We start from the raw sequence: 15,384 nt of genomic DNA, 5'->3' as shown, positions 1-15,384 counted from the left end.
ATTTAAAAGTACACCAAAAAAAAAAAAAAAAGTGCATCTGGCATTCCCATCACCTTTGGCAGAGGTTTAAAGAGCCACAAAAATCAAAGCGTGGCAAATGAAATCCTGCAGCCACTTCCCCGGCGCCTGCAGAAGCTGCCTTGAAACCCGCGTCCTAGGCAGGGCCCTTTCTGCGCCYGGGCACGGGTTGCTTCCTCCTAATTTTACCGCGCTCGTCCTGCGCCTTTTCTGGGGGCGGGCGCCCCGGGGAGCCTCGCGCGGCCGCGCGCCCCGGCGCCTGCCCCGCGGCCCCCCGGCCGCTCCTGCCCCTCTCCACCCGCCCAGCGCCTGAGCCCGCAGAGCCCCTCCGACGCGCCTTTACCCGTCGGTGCACGTTGCAGTAGGGTTACCGTGTACCGAGAACCGTGCAAACGCCCCGGACATTTTGCACGCGTTTAAAAACGATACCGGGCCACTTGTYGTATAATTATGTGAAAAAGAAACATGTGTCTTAAAGCCTTGAAATAATCAACAATGCATATTTGGAAATAAAATAAAACCTACCCCTGTGCTGTTCTTCCACAGCTGAGTTCTGTTTTCATTTTGCTATTGATGGTGAAGGCTGCTTGCCTTCAGCAGGAAAGGAAATGCAATCTGCATAATTCCCATTAGTTCTTCATCGTGCAAATATATGCTGATAATAATTCTGTATTGGGTTAGTTTGTGGCTAATCATCTTTATACTTAGCAGCAGGTGCTGCGGCAGCACTGGAAAAAGTATCGTGCATTTAAGGAATTGCTGCTSTACAATTTATCTGTAATGCACCTTTCTTTTTAATAAAATTATGCTCAACCGTTCATCAGTTCAGCTCGTGGAAAACACTACTGCGATATTGGCGTGTAGGCTTTATCACTATTTTATTACCAAATGCCACTGATATATTTTTTTAATGGAAACATGGACCAGAGAAAGGAGCTATTGAAATATGTGAATGAGTTAGCACCTAGAGGCTGCTCTGCGTTTCGGATTATGAAGAAGATAGAAATGAAACATTTTCAGACCGTTCTGAGTGTAAGTGTGGGAAATAAGTTTGTCATTTAAAGCCAATATGGTTTSGTTAGAAAAAGATGAGGAGGTGAATACAGGCTTATAAGAAACCTGATCATTAAGTGCTRTTGGTTGTCAGAATTTTGAAAGGGGAAAATTAAAGGAACTGTAGAAAGTGTCTTGAAAAAAAAAAGAAAGTGGAGTGGTTTAATAAAGTCACAGAGGCTATATKTTATTTTTTGACATATTTTTTCCAGTGTCTGCAATAACTACAATGAAAAAAAATATCCTTTAACCATTGCCAAAAAATTGAAATTTCTGCTGTTGCCTGAATTGTGACTAATATCTTTCTTCCTAATATGCATTCTGTTTTCACTTCCCAGCTTTCTTCCYCAGGAAGAGGATAAGAAACAAATCAAACTTGTACCTAACATGAAGAAAAACACATGTACCAACATAAAAAAAATCAAAATAAAGAAAAGCATGAGAAATGAACTGGAAAGTCTGGATAAAAAAACTTGAAGACACTAGAAGATGGAAATATAAAACAAAATTGAAACAATAGTCAAAGGAAATCCAAAGAATTTTCATAATGCAAAAAAAAAAAAAGCATGTTGGCTAGAAGTGAAGGAAGGAGAATACAGAAAAGGAAAAGTATCCAAAAAAAGAAAAGTAAAAAGAAGGGAAGAATGAAGAAAAATTTTCAAAAGAAGGAAGCAAAAGCAACGGGCGTAGTATGTGTGTTAAATTATTGTAAGGACAATTCTCTGCAAAATGTTTTCCTACGATATAGTAACTTTCATTGAGCAATTATTTAGTCCTCTTGAACTCTTATGTAAGACAACATGCCGCAGAGTCTGCCTAAAGCACGCAGTCTTCAAAACCAAGTACCAGGAGCTGGAGTTAGTTTCCATTTGCAATGATTAGAGATGGACAAATCCAGTAGAAAGCAAGAGATTTTGCCAAGATAAAACCYCGAAGTGAAAAATATCAACAAAAAAATTGTTTGATTTAAATCATTGTGAGTAGAAAATGTCAATTTTCTCTTTCTTTTTTTTTAACCTAGAGTGAAAAACTATAAGCCAAAAGTAGATAAAAATGGATTTTTTTAGTAAATATCCAATGAGAATAAAATTGTACAGAAAAGTGAAATTGATTGAGTAACCTTAATCTTGTGTAAAATAGTTTTCCATAAAAAAAGTACCTGAAAATTGTGAATAGTCRTAAGAGTTAGGTATATTTACATATAATCTGATTTGTGAGATGCTATCAATGGCAAGTGGTTTCTTGCCATTTCTTAAAAAAATGCAGCCAGTAATTTTTGATACCAAAAATAGGAATAGAAACCTCAGGTTTGGCCTTGTAAATTTAAAATGTAATTTTTTTCATAAACTGTATTTAAAATGAAACTAGTTTTGTCTGAAATGTTCCAAWTTTTCTCTGAAAATAGAAGAAATGTATAAAATTGAATTACATGTCACCTACAATTTTATCTTAAGTGGAAATTTCATCTTTTACTGTATACCATGCATTTTATGTCTTTTTCTAATAGCTTTTCTAACGTGGCTTAAAACTTTCCAGAGGATCACACTGCTTTTAAAATATTTGYGCTGTGTCTATTGCAGCAAGCTGATAAACCTGTTCTTTACTTCATTTCAGAAAATTTTGCGTTTGGTGGGAGCAATGTGGGGTTTCTCATTAGAGCTTCGCGCAGGAGCAGGTAGTGCGTTAGTGCAGTGGGACACTGCTTGCCCGTAGCTTCTAATGTCTGTCTCGGTGGGAGAAGTGTTAATTTTGGCTTTCAAATGTTTTTCTGCTCTGAGCAGAGGAATGGGGTCTCTATGTACAAAACTACAATGACAGTTTCTATGAAAAATGTTAGTCTCCTTGGCAATGCCCAAAAAGAGAGAGAGAGAAGAGTCTTCTAGGTTCTAAAGTATGAATTTCACTGCTAACTGGAGCATTTTTCAAATATTGAAAGCTTTTTTTAATGACCAAAGACAAAAATCACTTTTTCTGATTTCTTTCCCTTATTCCTCTCTTTTGTGCCATAGGTGGATTTTAGGCATGTGTGTGGAAATGGCAGWAGACTATGCATGCAGGAACATCCTTACTTAGTCTAGGGAGGACTGGTGTCCATGCCTCAGACAGAAGGGTCTGTGGACAGCAATGTCCAAAATCCTTCCATCATTTASCTGCCTGTAAGGTACCTGRCTGTAGACCACTTCTGAAACGAAARGAAAAGTTGGGATCTGCTGAGGAGAAYAGCTTTCCCAGGACTCTGTTAAGAAACTTATAGATATAAGTAATTATTTAAATGTTTTTTTTTCAGTGAACAGAAATAATATGAGATGTTTGTGGCCAAGTTGGAAAACTCAGTGTAGACTATAATTAATTTCATACAGCTAATCTAAGTCTTTCCCTTAGTTCAGCTGAGTATTATTGACATATCTCTGAGAAATATGTAAAATTATATGGTGAATTTTTCCATATATTTTTCTGGTTGCATTTTTCCATATGTTGCAAGTAATACAAACAGAAAATGTGTTGTTTGCTTTGGTGACAAGGTGGCTTGATCAACCAGGCATCACCAGGCCTGAATTCTGGGGTTAGCTTTGATTTCTGGACATGAGTTTCTGAAAGGGTGTGACATTTCAGTACAAGCAGATGTGTGCTGGGGCAGAAGGGTGCCGCTGGGTGTTGCCTTCTGGCGCAGGGCAAGAGCACCCATCAGATTTGASGGGGGACTGCTGGGTCCATAAACCCTACTGGAGGGAAAGTAGCTTGGAAAAATAGCTCAGATTTAACCATGAGGGGAGGAGAGTAGGGAAAAGTACCTCCATACAGAAAACAGCTCTGGAACAGGAGCTGCCATCTACCCCACAGGCACGTGATGGGAATAGAAGGGATTATGGATTAACGTGGCGAAGGAATAGGGGAGGGGGAGCGGCTGTTGTAGAGGATTGCTTGGCTTGCTGACATTCTGTGGGACGGTTGTATGACTGTTATTACCTGTTTCATAAAAGGGAATGGGATGAGAAAAAAGAAACAGGTGTAGATGAAATAGTAAAGCTTATTTTCTGYGAGACAGCATCTGTTTAAAGTGAATATTTTTGTATTTCCATGTGACTTGTATTTAAGAGCTTTAAAGGAACCAGGTGAGGAACTCTCTGAGCTGGTCTTGTTTTTTAAGATATGTCGGATATGTTGTGTTTTGGATGGTTTTCAGTACAGCCAAGTAGAGCAAGGGAACACATCTCAGCAAACAACAGGAAAGAGGRCATTGTCCTGGCTCGTGGGGACACAGAGGTCTTCACTGATACCTGCTCAATGGCTAGTCCAACAGGAGCTGTTGGGGTCTGCTGGGCCTGGGGAGTCTAATGCCATCCCAGGGTTACCTAAGGGGATCATCCACCAGAGACCATGATCACAGCTAGGAGGGCTTCAARGGTGCTTCCAGTAGACAAGAGTTCATAGGATGACAACATTTGAAGTTTAAGGAAGTCAACCTCCATGTGACTGACAGTTTGGAAGTGACCTGACCACTCGTGAATGGRAAGATATTGGCCACTCTTTGGTAGTTTTGTTTGTTTTTTTAGCTTTATAGATTAAAGTTTAATAAAATGTAATCTTTGGAAGTTGAAGTTGGACCATGTCAACCCAGCAGAAAGGATAACTGAATTCTGGATCAAATTACTGGGAGGTGACGGGCTAGCCTTTCCTTCACATCCTTGATGAAAGCTTAGTTATTTTTTCAAAAGATACATTTTTAGTTCAGCTCCTGCAAAACTCCCTAAGGTTGACGTTTGCAGAAGGCAGGCTGCCGTTTCTGACCTGCGGAGCAGGCAATGGTCGCATGTGCATTACGTGTGATGGCGTACTGCAAAAACCCTCGCTACTCTTGAGCAGTATTAACTACTGACATAGGCTGGTCTGTCCCAAACCGCATAAAAAGTGTAGCTGGAATGGCCTGGAGAAACGTCAGTGAATTCAGTTGCTTTGGAGATGACTCCAAACCATAAGGCAACTGCTGGACCCAGTCTGATGTTTAGATAATCGAGTGACTAAGCAATGGTACAGGCCAAAGTCTTATGTGGCGGAAGGTAAAACCGTCTCAGGGCTCTTGTATCTCGATGTATTTTAAAGAGGAACTTTTACTGTAAAATGCACAAATGCTTCCTTGTAGGCTACAGCATCTCTTCTGAGTTAGCAGGGACTATTTTATAGACATCTATTTACAGAATGGATACTATATTAAAACTCCAGATAAAATGTAATTACAAGTGTTTTGTAGAGTGAATATTTATTTCATCTTGAAGTGCGTGGCATACAGATGCCGAAGGAGAGAAATCTAGCAATGGACCACAGAAAAAGCAAGCCTCGGTTACAGGAATCAGAACAAAAATCTGGTTATTCTTAAAAATAAACCCAGATATAACAATAAGTTTATGCTGGCATTTGTTTATGGATGGTGTAATTTACCAGATTAGTGAAAATAAGGGATTAGGAAGTTAAAGAAATGGTTCTCCRAGAGGCTGTTGCTTGAAGGCAGCTTTAGCAAGTGCAAGCACTTTAGTTTAAGGGGGGAAAAAAAAGGAAAGATATGTTTCTAGGTTTGTGTCCTRTTTCAGCCTGGAGTGTTGTTTTAAAGCCAAATTGTCAAGCCTTACAAATGAAAAAAAAAAAAAAAAGAATGCAACTTTAACGATGGCACCGCAAATGTCAGAGGGATGATAGAGCTACCGCATCTGTTATCGCCGCTCTCCGACGGCTCTGCGGCATCGGCGAGTGCCTCGACTGCTCAGACGAGCCAGCGTCGGGGCGCTGACGGCACATTTTTGTTATTGCGGAAAGCCTACATTTGACCTTTCTTTGTAATTGTGACACTAGTTGAATTCTGCTTTAGTTTGTGGCAATTTACTAAATCCTCGGAGAGTTCACTAGTTAATTATTGCCAAGTGAATTTTTAATTTGCTCCTATGATTACATTGGTGAATACAGTCATTAGTGGGAAATTTATTTTAGAAATTGGCACTAGAGGGAGCTAAGTAATTGTATCATTTATGTATCTAGGAAGAAAAAAAAGAACATTCATTAAAAAACTTGCTTTTTTCTGAACCTGCTGATTTTACAAATATGGCAGCTATGCCTCAGCAAATTATAAGCGATAATGAATTAGTTAATTTTCCTTACTGAAAACTGCTATGCTAAGATTATTAAATTACTGTATTTCTACTTAGCGAAACTAGCTACCAGTCAGTAAATTAGGATTTCTAAGACTCTTTTGGGAGGGGGAATTTTTTCTTACTATTACCCTTGTTTATCTTTATTGTGATCTTAACAGAATTAAAATGCTCAGCCTTCCCGAAGTTTGTTCCCAAGGGAACTGCAGGATGGAGGGCCTCGTGGAGCACCGCAGCTCCGAGGAGAGGCGGCGCCGGCGGCGGTCGCGGAGCCTTTCCGGGCTGCGTCGGATTTTCCGAGGGCTCCGCGGCTCCTCCGGATGCTGCCTGCCTTCTTGCCCCCTCTGGGTCCTTTCTGCATGACTTCTCACCTCCAGTTTGCTAGACTTCTAAAAGGAAACAAAACCCCACCATTTGGGTGGTCGCAAACGCGGGCCTTTATCTTGGCTATACATATGTTAAAATACCTCCACGAGGCCGCGGCAGGAATTCTCCGTCTCCGAGAGCTGACGCTTCCTTCCTAAAGAAAAGTCAATCTGAACGTAGCACGCACAGTAAGCAGAGAGTATTGCAGGCGGCTAATTAAAATAAATAAAAACCCTGAGTCCAAGATGTGGCAACTGGCCTGGATTCTTTGATAACTGTGAGTAACATCTGGCCTTATTTTGAAAAATCACCCGCTATAATTTCGGAAACAGGGTAGCTTTCTGATCCGCCAGCTCTTTGGCGTTTCCCCCAGATTTCTCCCGGCAGCCTGTCGCTGGGCGCTACCACCTGGACGCAGGACTGGTTACGCCTGCTGAGCCAACCGCTCCGCGGCAGAGGTGCGCCCGTGCTCTTGCTTTTGAGAGAGCTGCTTTAGCCACGGTGTTTTGTCTGCTCTGAGGCTTGGGATCAGTGTTCTGCTGGGATTTGGTGTAACGATGCGTCTTCCTTTAGATGCCCGTAGAGGTAAGTGTAAATGTGGTCATAAATGAAGATAACATTACTCTTTATGCTGGAAATTTAAGCACCTGCAGTGCTTACTGGGTATTTGACATTCTTTTTGTCACTTAYGAAATCTAGGTTCTTTTTATATGCTGGGAATAATTTTGCCCAGTTGTTTATTTGTGATTATTGTAGTCCAGCTCTCTGGGCATGACGCTTCCTTGAAGCAGTTGTCTGAACCGATCCTGAAGYTGCTAGAAGAGACCGTACTGTGCTTTGCAAATCACTTCTCCAGTWTAAACTCCTCTGAAAAGTAAACAGSACATTTTATGACTTTGACACTTCAGATGTGCTGTTCAAAAGTATAATCAGTATAATATCACCCATAATCGGTAATCTTTTCTTTTCACACCGTATGTGCATGCAGGCAGYTGGGCAAATGATGCAAAGTCCTGTTGTTTTGCATATGGTTCCCTGTGACTGTGCTTGTGCTTGGCTAGGACAARACATCTTGCCTTGCACTTTTCAGATGTAAACTATGGATTAGGTTTAGCAATCTGATACTATTGTACAGTAACTGGCACCCAGAAACCATACCGATTCTTTATATTCCTAATAAATGAGCCAATGTTAGTTAGCATCAAGCTAGTTCTGGCAGATTTCTGGCTTTTCGAGCATCCACAAATTGCGGATTTACAGCAGAGTAAAATCCCTTTCAGAAATGGCAATCCTCAAGTCATCTTTACCATCTACAAAAGCATTTTTCTTTACTCCTTTGATTTAGCTTTATCCTGTACCATAAGTCTATGCCATGGAGGTCAGAAACTGTGGACAACAGGAACGAGGGGAGAATATTGTCCTTTTCCAGTTTCCTGTAGTATCAACTAGTCTGGCAAAATTTCATAGTTCTGTGTCTGCTTCTTGCATTTCTCTACCASGTTTCATCTGAAAATGAATGACTCTGGTAGCTCCTTTTGCTTCTTGTTGTTGTTTTAAAAAGTATCTCCTGATACACATTACACATGATATGCAAGTGTAGGCACTGCTAGGAAAATTATCTGTGTTTCCTAGCATTGACCAGGAGCATAGGAAAGGGCTGGAGGAGGTTATATGCTCTTCATGTGRCAAGGGCAAAGCATGTGCTTTATAGTCCATGCAGCTGATGAACACAACTCCAAATTTCTTACAATGCAGAGATGGGAAAACATTAAATAAAGCTAGCCTGGATGGGTGGAATGCCAGGGGAAGAAAACAGGCAGCAAGAAGGACTATGCAAATCCTGTGTCTGCTCTTCAAAAAGAGTACTTATGTGGGAAAAAGGGAAAAATCTGGAGATCAGATTGTACTTTTGGCACACTGATGGAAGGTAGAGGGTAAGATTAAATTCCTGTAGTTTGCATCAAGGAAGTTACCTTCCAGCTGGTTTCTTTCATAAGAGCTCTGGATTTTATACAATTTTTACAGGGAAAGAAAAGGGTAATGTCATAGGAGACAGGCTGGAGGAGGTGGAGATGATGGTGCGTTCTGGAGAAGACGCATCAGGAGAAACCAAAGCTGCAAAAGCAAGCCACCACCTTCCCATTTAGAATGGACTTGCACGACTACAAATAGACTGATCATTTATGCTAAATTCTRTCTCTCTATTGAGACTACCATTTCTGACTGATTCCATCCAGTTACGGCAATACTGATGGATCAGCGCTGTTTTCTGACACTCATCCACCTGTTTGAATCCTTTTCTTGCATTTGGAAATAGAGATTGTATTTTACATTTCATTTCTGTGGCACCCAGCATAACGGAGGTCTAGGTCAAAGATTGGTGCCCCAAAGCTTTGCAGATGATAAATTATAATCTGTGAAGTATAAAATGTGTTCAGAGRCAACTAAATCTCCCTCTATATATTAAATATTACTGTATAAATATTACCTGAGATGGAGTGTCGAACAGGGACGCCTTTCTGATGGACTCCCCTCAGTGGAGTGCTCCCCTCTTTTCASGTATCTGTCAGTGACTGAATTTTCATTTTAATATTACATTTAATAGCAATAAAAGCATTTTAACATAGCATCACACTTTCATTGTCATCGCGTAGACTGATTCTCCTCCTTCCCACCCAATTTTCACTCAAACTACTTGTAAAAACTGTCAGACACTGTTGGTAGGCTTTGTTTGTTTTTGTTTTTTATTTTTCCTGATTACATTTTAAAGTTTTTTCTCCTCCCTTTTAAGAGCTGTGAGGGCTGGAKATTTATTTGGCTATTTATTTATTTATTTGTCCTTTCCTGTCTTGTTCAAAATGTAAGCTTAGATTCTGGGGCACAAGATGGCAGCATAAGGAAAATTTGCTAATATTAGAAACAGTTGAATTGTCCAAAACTGCAAAAATGTGGGTGTCCTGGTTATGTTTTTAAAATGATTTAAACAGATTTAATAAGATTTAATAAAACTTGTTACTAAGATAATCTATCATTTGATCATCTTAAAAATCAYCTCTCTCCTTCAAAGTTTCAATGAACTCATTAAGTCTTATAAGAATTCTCTTTCTTAGCTCAAACCTCTTTATTAATAAACTTTTGCTTTCCTKGTTTTTTCTCTAAGTTATTTGTTTCTTCTTGAGTAAAAGGAACAACGAGGTGCAGGCTTAGGCCTTATAATGCAGTTATCCARTAGCTTGTTTTCATCATAAAACGTGTCCTGCTTGTACAGCCCGTTGCCGGGTCGGTCTCAGGGCATAGTGAGCTGTGTCAGAGAGAAAGCTAAGGTATGCGAGGACTTCTCTGTGTCCTTGCGCTTAATTTGGAAATGTCAGTCTATGGCTTCATTACATGAGACACTGCACCCTTTGGTGGAGCCCTTGCCTTGACTGGGCAAAACATTGCAGCTTTCTAGAGCTCCAAATAAGTAATGTTCACTGCTTATTTTACTCCAAATATAGCACTAATTGTGTTACCTCAGCAGGCATTAGAACCCTCCGTTGAGGTCTACACCTTCATTTCCCCAGTGTGCTTCTTGACTATGTCCTTCCGATTTACATACTTCTTAGGGCTACTTCCTGATATCTCCGGTATTTGTTACTCCAACCTTTGGAGAAATGTTGTGCTGTATTGTTAACTCGAGAGTCTGTGCTCAAAGAGGTCTTTATGGGTATGCTAATGCAGGGGGGATGGCAGCAGTGCTCGCYGTAAGCTAAATTACAAGGTGCTCTGTTCTCCTGGAAATTGCTTTGCATCAACTATGCTTTCCAGAGCTAACCAACAAGCTCCTATTGATCATAAGGGAGTTTGGAGTCTTTGGAAAATGTGTGCTGGCTTTGTACGTGCTGAGGTTCATGATGCACATCCATGCAGCCATGGCAGCAATGGGCTACGTACAAGCCAGACCAAAAAATAAATAAATAAATAAATAAATTCTATGTTACCTTTGGTTTTACTACACAGCTGGCCAGTGATCTCCTAGGATGGCTCCAAAAACAAATACTGCGGTGGCTGCAGGGATGGCTCTGTCCATGAATGTGAGCTGCAAAGGTCATGGCTATAAAGGCTTTAAAATTGTCGTAAGCTGGTTGTGACACTGGAAGATGCTGCTATTGGTTTGTACCGTTTGTGAGAGTTTTACAGAACGTATCGCGGGATAACACAGCTCTTCATTATAAGCTCACTCAAAGCTCTTTCTGCTTCATTTCCCTTGGATTCTTAGCTATGGTATAAACTATAGTACTTTACTTTGCCTTTAAACACCTCCAGTATACGGCTACTGGCTTGTTAGGCTGTAGTTTGTTCCAAATATACTCTAGGAATTAAAAATAAGTGATCCAAGTTCACCCTRATTGATGTAAGTACCTCCGCAGTTCTAATACTGTCTTCTGAAGACAGAAGCTGTCTCATCAATAAAACAGTGTCTTCGGGTATGTTTGGGCATATTTTAATCCAGAATGCTGCTTTCTGGTTTATCGAAAAAGAGAAAAAGAAAAAGCCAGAGAAATTGGCTGTGTTGTAATGGAGAGGCTGAAGGGAAACTAGATACAGTTKTCTATATACTTTGCTATGAAAATCTAGATAATTTCCATATATGTATCTAGCTGTCTATGTGTATCTCCCCAGTTGTCCATATAAGAAGCAGGGGCTTGCACTAATGTTTTGATGCAATGCTAGGGCTTTTGTTGTATTCTTTTCATTCACTCAAAGAATGTTGTTTTTTTTTCTAATTAGAAAATGAGTTCTGGGGAAGAAGAAAAAAATTGTTGCCCTCTCCTGATTATACACCAAATATCATGTAGTTTGGTGTCTCTTAAAATTTCAGAGCTACCAGATGAACCTAYATATATTTATTCTGACTAATGTAAGAGTAGATTTATGGCATTCATGATGTGGCCAAAATCTGAAAAGGTGACYTGAGTTTATGACAAAGACTCAGGAACTCAGAACTAGGAAAGAYGAGCTAATTTCATGGACACCGGGCTTCCACACCCCGACCTCCGCCTCCTTCCTCCACGTGAGCTTTTGACTGAATGAGCAAACAAACAAACAGAAATTGAAACCCAAGCCTCACGTTGGGGAATCTCCACTTTCCACGCTCTGTCCCGCTCTGTCCCAGTACAGGCAGCTCAGCAGCTCTGGTTGGGTTCAGCTATCCCTGTGGATTTCAAAGAAACAGGCTATCAGCTGAGATGAATACGTTGATCCAAAACAAACTCTGATTAAAAAAAATGGCTTAATTTGGACAGTCGCCATGCATTATAATCTACATATGTAGATTGCAATAGAACGATCTAGGTGCACACGTAGCTCAGGTAGGAGGTGTCTACTTGCCTAGCTGATGTAACGTGCCTGGGCACTGCAATCGTGGTTGTCCGCTTGCAGCAATGTGTCTCACTCTTATACACTAGAATTATTTGCTTTTCCTGAGCCCCGCTGTAGTTACAAAGAGGAACTATTTGCCCAGTGTCCTTTCCTTTGGCYCTTGCCATGAAAGGTCGCAAGGCACATCATATCCCTAGAGAAAACTTCAGAAGTGAACAGGGGCATCTGCCTTGTTCTTCATGTAGCAGGCTGTTATGRTCTTTTTCCTTCTTTCCTGATAATTATACCTGTTAAAATGAGTATCTGACAATGTTCTTCAGAGGGAATGTGTAACACCACTGGTATCTGAACATATTCTGACTTGCAGRAGGTATAATCAGTAAAACTTTTGTTCCCCCCTTAAACTTCAAGGTGTAAACTGGGCACTACCTATGTATTTAGTTGGATATCAGTGGCATAACCAGTGAAAAAAACTTAGCAACAGCCCATCTCACCTTCAGAGCTGAGTATACTGTGGATGATAGTATTTACACTTCCTGTGCTACCAGTTTTCTCTCTGTCTGTCTATGTGTGTGTTCATACATATGTGTACATTCACGTGTGTATACATACACGTATATAGATGATTTCCTCCCTCAGATCTAAAACTTACTTTGAAAGTGAGATTGAATTTTATTACGGCAGATTCCTACCAAGACTAATGAAAATGTAAAATATATGAAAATAAAAATTACTTCCATCTGATATAACCAACTAGTGGAGTTTAAAGGGGATGAACAAATTCTTTAAGCTCACAACAATGACTGTTGTGAACAGTTATTAAAACATGAAAGCCTGCATTCGCTGTGGTTTGGAATTTGGTTCAGTTCAGCCAGTGTAAAGAATTAACTCACTTCAGTGCTGATCTTTCATTTTCCCATTTTAGGATATGTTGAAATACCTGGTTGATTTGCTGTTTCTCATACAGCTGAAAAGACATACAAGTTTCTCAATTCTTTACAGTAGTTGCCCTCAAAATATTAAGAGAGCAGACCTTTTGAAATATCTCATTATTCCATTTTTATTCCCGGTTCTACAAATCACTTATGTGAGGGAGCACAAACAGTGATGCTTGGATACTTTGTCCCTAATTCAGGACTTGAGTTTGTGTAAATACATCCCCCTTGAGCTGTGCAGGTCTTCGCTCAGGGTGCCATCGTTGTCCCTTTTGGACAGATGCTCATGGCAATCTCCTCCCTGCTGATTTAGCAGCCTTCAGATCGGAGTGCTGCTGCCAAACTGCTGCCAGCCAGCCTTCATTAGTCTCTCTTTCTGAGAGAGAATAAAAATCTTAATTCAGTGGAAGATCTCCTTCAGAAAATGTCATTGTTAGTTCAAAAGATTCAGCTTAATATTACTTACGCAACTGCCCTGCCCCTCACTTYAAATGAAATATCCATATTCTTGTGCCGTGGACACGTGGGCCAGCTCCCTGCTCGATAAGACAATTAATAATAAATGGGATTTATTTTCATTGTTTTGTGAACTGTACTCTGATCACAAATACTTTTTATATAAACAAGGGATGGGCATACAAATTAAAAAAAAAGGTTAATTAAGAAGTTATTTATGTTCAATAGATCATTGAACATGTTGGAAGCTCTTTCAACTAACAGAGAAGAATTTGTATCTTCATGCTAACAAAAAGACCTGCTGCTCAGCAATGAACAGCAGATGAACTAATGCTAGGAGAAGATGTTAGCTGTGTTGACATCTAWCTAAGGTTAGGAGATGTTAGCCATGTTGGCATCTAAGGCTGCCTCCTGTGGTCCTTCCCCACCTGCTCGGGGACAACCCGAGCCACCCAAGATGGGACATCTTCGTGGGTGAGACAGCATGTGTACTGCTTTAGTGTACCCAGTCCCTGTGGCTGCTGTGACTGTGGTGTGGTCAYAGCAGTTAAGATCCTCTAAGCACATGCACAGAAAGCTTCATGCTGTGGTCGKGCGCCTAAGAAATCAGAGATGCTCCTTTCCACAATATTCTGTTGGAAATGTGCCATGATCAGGACAACTGCTTTTTCTAAATTGGTAGGATAATTATCTACTCAAGTAATCAACAAAAGCCTTAACTGGGAGATTAATCAGAGTTTATCTTCAAACTTCAGGGAGAACTGCATTGTTAAAGATGGCCATATATATATATATATATATGAAAAATATACATATATACACACATATATATAGGTATCTGCTTCTATTATTGGAGTAGCTAATTAGTGCCAAGATGAACTCCAGATTTCATACTGGAATTTATATGTAAGATAGCTAAAATTTGAACATGAGGTGGTTGATGGATATATTTCAGTTTAAAGCTGGAGACTTAAACCGTGTTCCTTCTGGTAACTAAATGTACTATCTGTTCACAACATTTGCACAGCAAGTCCCCTTGCCACACGTTTCAGTGAAAAGCTGAGTGTGTGGCTTCTTTTTTTTCTTTTTCTTTTTTTTTTTTTGGTTATTTCTTTCTTGGGGGGGGGGGAGCAGCTCTTTTAGTTTCTTTCCAGYTGATGCTCCATGTTGTGACATGTCATGTAAAACCGCATCTGTTATGCTGAAGGCAGAGCAGAAGAGAGACACTTTGACATGACGAATCACAACACAACTTAACAGCAGGAACACTTAAAACGCACCACGGTGTCGTTGTCAGTAACCGCAGCCCTGAGAGAGGCAGGGTATTTAGTTCGGCTTCCAGCTCCGCTGAATCTGCCTTTCCTCCGAATTTTCCCCGTATCGTTACGCCCGATCCTGCAGCTCCCGTGGTCGGAGACTCCTGCAAACTTCTAAATGTTGAAGGCAAAAGTTTTGCCTGAATGAAGACCTCAGGATCGGGCCCAGGAGTTTTTACCGTCTGTGAAGTATAAAATAGACTCAGATTAAGCTAGCAGACTTGTTATTTGACAGTTTATAAAATATTTTAGTATCTTTTTGGCAGTAGCAGTTTGAATGTTGGCAAATGTACACATTGCTTGCAGTTACAAAACCTTGTAATGAGTATTTTCCACTGTAATAGCAGTGACTTGAAATTTGGATAAACCACTTAGACTTGTGAACTCTGACATGCATGGTAACTATGTCTTTGCAAAAGAATTTTGTCAAGTATTGGAGCTCCTACTAATAGCACATCCATCTTTCTGCAGACTATAAATCTTAAGAAAATTTCTATTACTCTGCAATTTGTCTGGCTTATGCTATTTATTAGCCATTTTATTCTGCTGCTTTAAGAAGTAATGTGATGTTCATTTTATTGCTGGTTCAATAAATTGTTAATTATAATGCAGTGATTGCTGCTGACGTGATTTAAAAGCCACATTAGCACTATAGCATTAAGTTTTAACTATTTTACCCTTCAATTCCCTGTTTATACAACAGTAAAAGGAAAATAGCCTTAGACTAATTTAAAAAATGAA

The sequence above is a fragment of the Rhea americana genome, unplaced genomic scaffold (assembly GCF_003343005.1).
Source record: "Rhea americana isolate MKP2758 unplaced genomic scaffold, rheAme1 scaffold_105, whole genome shotgun sequence".
Taxonomy (NCBI): domain Eukaryota; kingdom Metazoa; phylum Chordata; class Aves; order Rheiformes; family Rheidae; genus Rhea; species Rhea americana.
The sequence above is the reverse complement of the archived record's forward strand: the minus strand, read 5'-3'. Positions refer to the sequence as shown.